The sequence below is a fragment of the Oncorhynchus tshawytscha genome, linkage group LG29 (assembly GCF_018296145.1).
Source record: "Oncorhynchus tshawytscha isolate Ot180627B linkage group LG29, Otsh_v2.0, whole genome shotgun sequence".
NCBI classification, from domain to species: domain Eukaryota; kingdom Metazoa; phylum Chordata; class Actinopteri; order Salmoniformes; family Salmonidae; genus Oncorhynchus; species Oncorhynchus tshawytscha.
In genome coordinates this window covers 1,907,035-1,915,761 of record NC_056457.1, presented here as the reverse complement: position 1 = coordinate 1,915,761, position 8,727 = coordinate 1,907,035, and the positions used below count along the sequence as shown (strand labels likewise).

Below are 8,727 nucleotides of genomic sequence, written 5' to 3'. Positions count from 1 at the left end.
CAAGGCACACTACCTGCTAATTTTCTATAGGCTGTTTCAACTTCTAATTTTGCCTCATTCATTCACAAAAGTAGCCCATTTCACTGTTGCAGACCATTTCTATTTGAGAATTTAATGAGCCGGACAAACTTTCCTTCAAAAGAAAGCCCAAGCACTTCCCCAGATCAAGTATACAGTCCTTGCACATTTATTGCCTTCCTTACAAATAACTGTGGACATGCGTGCATTCCTATCAAAGTGCCTTATTTTCTGTGTAACGTGTTGTCGTTTCTAATGTAGCGTACCGTAAGTATAATGTACTTAGCGTTTTATTAATGTGTTCTGATTCTTGCCTAGATTGTAATGGACACCTGTGTAAAACACTTTTGAAGGTGGTACTGAATATGAGCTAATGCTAACGCCATACAATGCAGGCAGGTTATCACGTACGCGTCTGTCAGACTTATGGTGATCTCAACTGGAGTACCCCAATTGTCTTGAATGCACTGAAGTCGTTAGTTGATTTGAACACGGCATCAGAGTGTAAACTATGGTACCTCAGGGTTGCCAGATCAGACCCCCTTTCCAGGGGTATTTAGCTTAGAAAAACTGTCTGCCCCGCCATTTATTGTTGATAAATCCCCCATCTTATTAATATTTCCTGCATCATCCTCTCCATAATACCTTCCACCAAGGACTTCACCTCCCAAAATGGATTGAGCTATATCTTGCAACTCTGTTTAGCTTTCGTGCTAAGGTTGTATTGGCTTTTTGATTAGTTAACTGTAAACTACTTGTCATGTGTACACTGTAACAAGTACAAAGATTTGTCACATGCTGAAGTGGCCAAACTAAGTTAAGACCTCAGGAAATGGGCACAGTGAACGGCATTCTGGGATTAGGGAGTTCTTGCTTGACAAACATGGCTGCCATATTTTCTAAACTAGATTTACATGTTCCAATGGTACGCTGCAGGGACCAGTCAGTGATAACAAGCATGTGATCGTACGCGCCAGACTCTCCCATAAGTGTTATATTGGGTGGAGATCTGGTGACAGACCGCACATGGCTCAAACCATTGTGACCACTCATGACATATGGATGTGGGCATAGCCATGGTAGCCAAAGTAAATGGCCTGCCAAGCATGATAGGTTGCTAATTACTCAGGAACCACACCTGTGGAATAACACTTGTTTAGGCCCTAAAACAACAAGTTACCCATTAATGATGAGATTCCACATGTTGCTAATTACTCAGGAACCACACCAGTGGAATAACACTTGTTTAGGCCCTAAAACAACAAGTTACCCGATTCCACCGGGTCGGGAGTCGCGGTCCTCGTTGAGGGTGGCCCAGCAGTGGTCAAGCACCAGCGCTACCTTGGGGTCAGAGGACCTGGTCAGCTCCACCTCAAAGTGCAGAGGCTGTCTCAGGTACCTCACCACTGGATAGTCCTCCTCCTGGTGGAACGTGTTAGTTACAATGCAGGCGTCCTGGAACGTGTTATACGAGGCATCTGGAACACAGAACAAGACAACCGGGGGTCATGTTCAGTGGGCACCATCTGAACTTGTCCATTAACAAAAGCTTGTTTATAATATCCTGTTGTCCCCCGATGAACACAAGCCATTTATAGCCAACACTACCCCCCAGAGGCTCCTGACAAATTCCCAAATCACCTCCTCACCGTTACTACATAGCCACACCTGTAGATCTCAGAACGCAAGAGTAATATATCACAAGTTTTACATTTTTGGGAATGGTTTTGTAAAGGAGACCTTCCAAGATTCTTTTAGAGGCTAGGGGTCAAGTTGAAATTCTGAATTTGTGCACGCTTACCCTGAACGAGTCTCATTCTGAACATTAGTTGACCCGTCCCAGTCTCTGCAAAAGGCTCGTTGTCACGCGGCCTGGTCAGGAAGGCCAATGTGCGAGTGATGTTGACCACATAGTAGCAGGAAATCTTTAACCTTAAAAGATTATGCAACTTCAATAGGGGAAATATGCAACTTCAATAGGGGAAATATGCAACTTAAATAGGGGAAACTTCAAGCAGTGGAGGGAACACACTGGTAGTAGAGGCACACAAAAAAAAAACTATAACAGCTAATAGCTACAATTGTGATGCGTAATGCACTTACTGATATTCCTCCTCTGAAGACGTCGTGGCATTCAGCTTCACCTCAAGTTCATCTGGCAAGGAGATTTCGTTCTCATACAGCATGAATTGTTGATAAACTATGTAGTAGAGGGGAATTGCTTATTACAGCCTACAGAAGCAAACAGTCCATAAATACACAGTACCCATCACCTCAGGGTAATAGTCATTTTACCTTCCTGGTGGTGCCACAGGAGTTCACAGTGAAGTGGAAGTAGGCGAAGCGATCGTCACTGTAGGTGGGACCACAGGCGGGGTCGCTCAGGGTCAGCTGACCGGGGTTCAGACCGGGAGCAGTCTCCACCTTCATCGCCAGCGCAGTCATCGTTCCATTAGAGAAACACTCTTGGAGGTGGGGGAGCAAAAGACAGATAGCCATCAGACCTGGGTTCTGTATTTGTTACACTTGTTAATTGAGCTTGCCGAGCACAGTAGAACCAATGGAATAGCACCAAATATGCAAACCATGCCCATCTGGTTCTCCAGATTGAATTGAAGAATACACCTGAAGTCGTAAAATGTCTAACTCGTAATTTGTTATGCTAACTATCTAGCAAGAGGTTGCATAGCAACATCATCAACTTCCAGTTGACAGGTGAAGAGCTAGTACACGCGACTGAAAGCATACTGTTCGTTTACAGGTTGGAACAACCTATTTCGTATGTTTTTGCGGTCCTTTTTTGGAACCGTATAAGCTTAAATGTTGCGGCATCCTGCAGCACATCTTGCGTGGTTCCGCATAATTCTATGGCACGTTATTTAAGTGTCGGCCAAGACGCAATTTACCACAATCTGCCACCATCTACCACAAACGGTGGTTGCATAAGCTCAAAACTTTCAAAAGTAAGAACCACTGTACATCTGACAAAGTTATCAGATGTAACATTTTACTGGTTGTCTCAGATAAAAAAACACTACTACTTTGTTCTCCTGTACCTCTTCTCCCTGCCTGTTTGTTCTTCTAGATTCTCCCTTCCATCTATGTCCCCATCTGTGGCAAATCCACCCTCGTCTCCTTTTCCGAACATTTTCCACCAAAAAATGTGTACAGTCTTGTAGGTAGACTCATCACTGATCCTTTCACCTTCATCCATCTCAGACATACTCTCATCTGGGCTACCTGCACAGCCTACCTCATTACAGATGTGCAGATCCACCAACCAAACACACCACTACATTCACTTCCGAAACCGAATGTTTTGATCGAACACAACATTTTTAAATAATAATAATTCAATGTCCAAAGTCAGATTCTGCACTCATCTGGTACGTTGTGATTCAAACTGTAGCCCAAATGAGCGTGCTCTGGTATCAATGCTCATTGGGAGAAGTCCTCAACTTCAAAACGTTGTTTTCTACAGCAAAGCTGGCTTACCTTACGTATTCACTACTGCACTTGTTTATTGCAATTGAATGGTAAAAACACATCCAAGAAACACCCACATCAAACCACACCCCCAAGACAATTCTTGTTTGTTAGCATTTCTTAATGAGCATTGATGAAAAACAAGAGCTGTGCTCGAATACCCATACTAACATACCTTAAGGGAAGATTTCGGCAGTTGCTGGATGGTTAGTGAGAAAGTCCATATTGCAAATGTACGGTCCCTTACTAGACGTCCGAAAACGTTTGTAAAATTCGCGGACGGCGTCGGGCCGAGCGGCAGGGCCGGACCTACCGGGAAGTCATCAAATGAACTTTATCGGACATTCGGTTTCCGTTTTACAAAAATAATAAGATTTTGGTCATTTTTCCGCTGTCCCGGAATATCCCACAAGAGGGCATAAGCAATCATATTGCTATTGGACAAAACATCACGATTCACGACGGGGCCTTATCTCGAAAACGGAAAATATTTCGAAGCCGAAACTCGGTGAGGGTAGGTTTTGCATAATGGGCAGTTGGCCCCGAACAAGATGGCGTCTAGGCCTCAACGGTTTTTGAGTTATGGCCATTTATCTGGGATTAAAGGTCCAAAATGAAAATAGAGAAATTATTTTTCCACTTCATGTCAAAGTCAAGGAGCCTCCGGTGTCAATGAAAAAAGAACCAGCCATTTATCTATCGTCATTTAAAAGAAATCGTACAATGACAGATTGGTGATGTTCACGGATAGGTGTTTTTTTTTCAACGGTTACAGATCCAGTTGCAGGGTGTTCTTATGAATCTTTTTAAAGTGTGCTGCGGAGCTCTGCGAGATTTCTGTGATTTTCTATGATTTTCTGAAATAACACACACTCACTAAACCCTCCGTAAATAACTCAGTTCTTAACGTAAAGACTTAAAACTCAGGATTCTGTAAACGCATACCCCAATCAGGATATGAGTTTATTTATAGCTTCTTGTGCCAACCGGAAGTGCCTTAAATGATGTCATAGTGGCAGTTTCCAAGGGTTAAAAAGGTCAGATCTTTTCAAAACTTCATATGTGTGATTAGGCAATCCCCATAAACTGTAAGTCAGTCATTTCTCCCAACAGATGTCAAAGAAAAGCTCTCACACACACACACACACACACACAGCAAGGATGGAGTGACAAAGTGCGGTGCTTAAAGACACAGAGAGCCATTTGAAAAGTAGGCCCAATAGAAGCAATGGCATTTCCATAATCCCTAGGATATCAGTTTGGTGTCATAATGACATCTAATTGACTGATGGACACTAGTCTCCAGATGCCGAGTTCAACGAGATATCCCGCTTGACCGTAGCTCACTCGGTCTGAGCGCAGCGACCATTTGAAAAGTAGGCCCAATATGAAGCCTGCCCCACAACGTCATTTGCTTTTGGGTGACAGCGGCAGAACCGTAAGGTTTCTGATACTATGTGATAGTTGGCTTCTAAATGAGTAGGAAAAAGTGGGTTTGGTGTCAATTGATATCAGTTTGGTGTCATAATGACATCTAATTGACTGATGGACACTGACTTGCTAGTTGACTTTTGTACATTTGCAATGTGTTTAAACGGAGAGGGACCATCACCAAAATGGCATTCTGAAATCAACACAAAAAATGGCATCACCATAGTCTCCAGACTGTGCCGAGTTCAACGAGACGCCCCGCTTGACCGTAGCTCGCTCGGTCTAAGCGCATTGACCATTAGAATTGTAGGCCCAAAATGAAGCCTGCCCCACAACGTCATTTGCTTTTGGGTGACAGTGAGAGAACCGTTAGGGTGAGAAGCACAATTCGACCTCAGGTACGTTCCTAAGGTCCTCCCGATCCGTGCAAGCCTAACCTTGACCGTGTGGCATTAACCCTTAATAGATAAAAGAAGGTGTTTACTTCAAAGAGTTTGCATTGACTTCTCTCCCCATAGGAATACATTGCCTGCACACCTAAATTCAACCTGAAGCCTATATGGGTTATAAATGCCGTATGAACCTGTCTTCGGTAACAGTCCATCAGGCCACTATGAGGTCTACCTGTGTCAATTCTAAGCTTCCTGAAGCAACCGGAAGTGGTTAAAATCACCCTAAAAGTGTTTTGAAAAACATAACCTGTCATTATGAAAATCACTGTATTCAAACCTGTGTAGATCAGTCAATTCTTAACTTAAAGACTTAAAACTCAGGATTCTGTAAGTGGCTATGTCAATTAAGACATGTGTTTACTTATAGCTTCCTGTACCAACCGGAAGTGCCATAATTGGTGTCTCAGGGGCTGTTTCGAGGGGTTAAAAAAGTCTGATCTCTCCAAATTGTCATATGCGTGACTAGGTAACCCTCCTGAACTGTAAATCAGTCATTTCTCAGCAAGGCAAGGCATGGAAAAAAGTGGATTTTCAGCAACAATTAGGGTCTTGCTCGGGCACCAAATGACCTATCGAGCCATAACTTGGGATTCGGGGTCGCCTCACATAGTCCTACACATAATGTCATAATTGGACCCTTAGCTAGTATGTAACTACATGTTTTACCTTTTTATACGGTGACTGCAGGTGACTTTTGTCCATTTGCAATATGTTTAAACAGTGAGGTACCATCACCAAAGTGACATTCTGAAATCAACCCTAACGAACGATGGAGAGGAACCAGAATCACTGCCCAGCCATTCCGAGTTCATCCGGCCAGTCAATTTCGCATTCCTGCAGGATTTTTAAGCATGCCAAATTCGTGATGGTTAAATGCCCATTGAAACATATTGCAAATGCACGTGTATTTGAAATATGATTTAACAGTGAAAAAAACATCACCAAATGGACATGATGAAATCAACACAACGAGCGATGGAAAGGAACAACTATCACTGCCCGGCCATCCTCTGTTCATCAGGCCAGTCAATTTTGCATTTCTGCAGGATTTTTGAGCATGTCAAATTCGTGACGGTTACATGGCAAATGGACATAACATCCTGATTTGGTATTTTCAAATCTTTCATATTGCATTTGAACATTTCTTATGGCATTTGGCCAAAAAAAGTGACTTTTGACTTCCTATGAAATCATATTGCAAATGGACAAAACCTATGCCTTATGCACAAGTACAAAAAAATACAATTATGATAATAAAAGTTGACAAAAGTATATTCATACAGTTTTTACACATGTGTAATTGACAAAAAAAATCGAAAGAATTTCGAAAAACGGTCCAGAAAGCACTTATTTAAGGGGGTGATAAGTTTTTGAAAAAAAATTAAGGTTTTCAAAATTTTACTTTTGGATGTTGACTTGTGTTACATATGCAATATGAAAAACCACGGTGGAGCGCAGTCGCCACCTGTTGGATTTTTAAAGTGTTACACCTGGCATTTGCCATATGGCATTTGCATTCAACTTTGAATGAAACAACGCCGAATTGAGTGGTATTGGACACCGTGTATATGGTTTGTCCAGTGCCAATGACTTCCTATTAATTTTTGTACATTTCCGGGGGTTGTTTTCTTACAAATCTAAAAATCTCAAATAGAAAACCAAAGAAAATGAACAACAATGACTTGGTTTGGTTTGATGAAGAATGCAAAAATCTAAGAAAGAGATTGAGAAACCTGTCCAACCAAAAACATAGAGACCCGGAAAACCTGAGTCTACGCCTTCACTATTGTGAATCACTAAAACAATACAGAAATACACTACGGAAAAAGAAGGAACAGCATGTCAGAAATCAGCTCAATGTAATTGAAGAATCCATAGACTCTAACCACTTCTGGGAAAATTGGAAAATACTAAACAAACAACAACACAAAGAATTATCTATCCAAAATGGAGATGTATGGGTAAACCACTTCTCCAATCTTTTTGGCTCTATAACAAAGAATAAAGAGCAAAATCATATACATGATCAAATACAGATCTTAGAATCAACTATTAAAGACTACCAGAACCCACTGGATTCTCCAATTACATTGAATAAGTTACAGGACAAAATAAAAACCCTCCAACCCAAAAAGGCCTGTGGTGTTGATGGTATCCTCAATGAAATGATCAAATATACAGACAACAAATTCTAATTGGCTATACTAAAACTCTTTAACATCATCCTTAGCTCTGGCATCTTCCCCAATATTTGGGACCAAGGAATGATCACCCCAATCCACAAAAGTTTGACCCCAATAACTACCGTGGAATATGCATCAACAGTAACCTTGGGAAAATCCTCTGCATTATCATTAACAGCAGACTCAAACATTTCCTCAACGAAAACAATGTACTGAGCAAATGTCAAATTGGCTTTTTACCAAATTACCGTACAACAGACCATGTATTCACCCTGCACACCCTAATTGACAACCAAACAAACCAAAACAAAGGCAGTCTTCTCATGCTTTGTTGATTTCAAAAAAGCCTTCGACTCAATTTGGCATGAGGGTCTGCTATACAAACTGATGGAAAGTGGTGTTGGGGGTGAAACATACTACATTATAAAATCCATGTACACAAAAAACAAAACAAATTTCTTCGCACAGGGTCGTGGCGTGAGACAGGGATGCAGCTTAAGCCCCACCCTCTTCAACAAATATATCAACGAATTTGCGCGGGAACTAGAAAAGTCTGCAGCACCTGGTCTCACCCTACTAGAATCCGAAGTCAAATGTCTGCTGTTTGCTGATGATCTGGTGCTTCTGTCACCAACCAAGGAGGGCCTACAGCAGCATCTAGATCTTCTGCACAGATTCTGTCAGACCTGGGCCATGACAGTAAATCTCAGTAAGACCAAAATAATGGTGTTCCAAAAAAGGTACAGTCACCAGGACCACAAATAAATCAAATCAAATTTTATTTGTCACATACACATGGTTAGCAGATGTTAATGCGAGTGTAGCGAAATGCTTGTGCTTCAAATCAAATCAAATCCAATTTTATTTTATTTGTCACATACACATGGTTAGCAGATGTTAATGCGAGTGTAGCGAAATGCTTGTGCTTCTAGTTCCGACAATGCAGTAATAACGAACAAGTAATCTAACTAACAATTCCAAAAAACTACTGTCTTATACACAGTGTAAGGGGATAAAGAATATGTACATAAGGATATATGAATGAGTGATGGTACAGAGCAGCATAGGCAAGATACAGTAGATGATATTGAGTACAGTATATACATATGAGATGAGTATGTAAACCAAGTGGCATAGTTAAAGTGGCTAGTGATACA

General features: G+C 41.5%; 1 long non-coding RNA gene across 1 annotated transcript; it reads right to left on the bottom strand.

The window, feature by feature from the left end:
* Positions 1 to 1,860: 1,860 nt before the first annotated feature.
* On the bottom strand, positions 1,861 to 2,464 carry LOC121841347. Its single transcript, XR_006080320.1, has 3 exons — positions 2,314 to 2,464; positions 2,122 to 2,218; positions 1,861 to 1,950 (listed from the first exon to the last, which is right to left on the bottom strand). It is a non-coding gene; the product is annotated as an uncharacterized LOC121841347 (long non-coding RNA).
* Between the last annotated feature and the right edge of the window lie 6,263 nt (positions 2,465 to 8,727).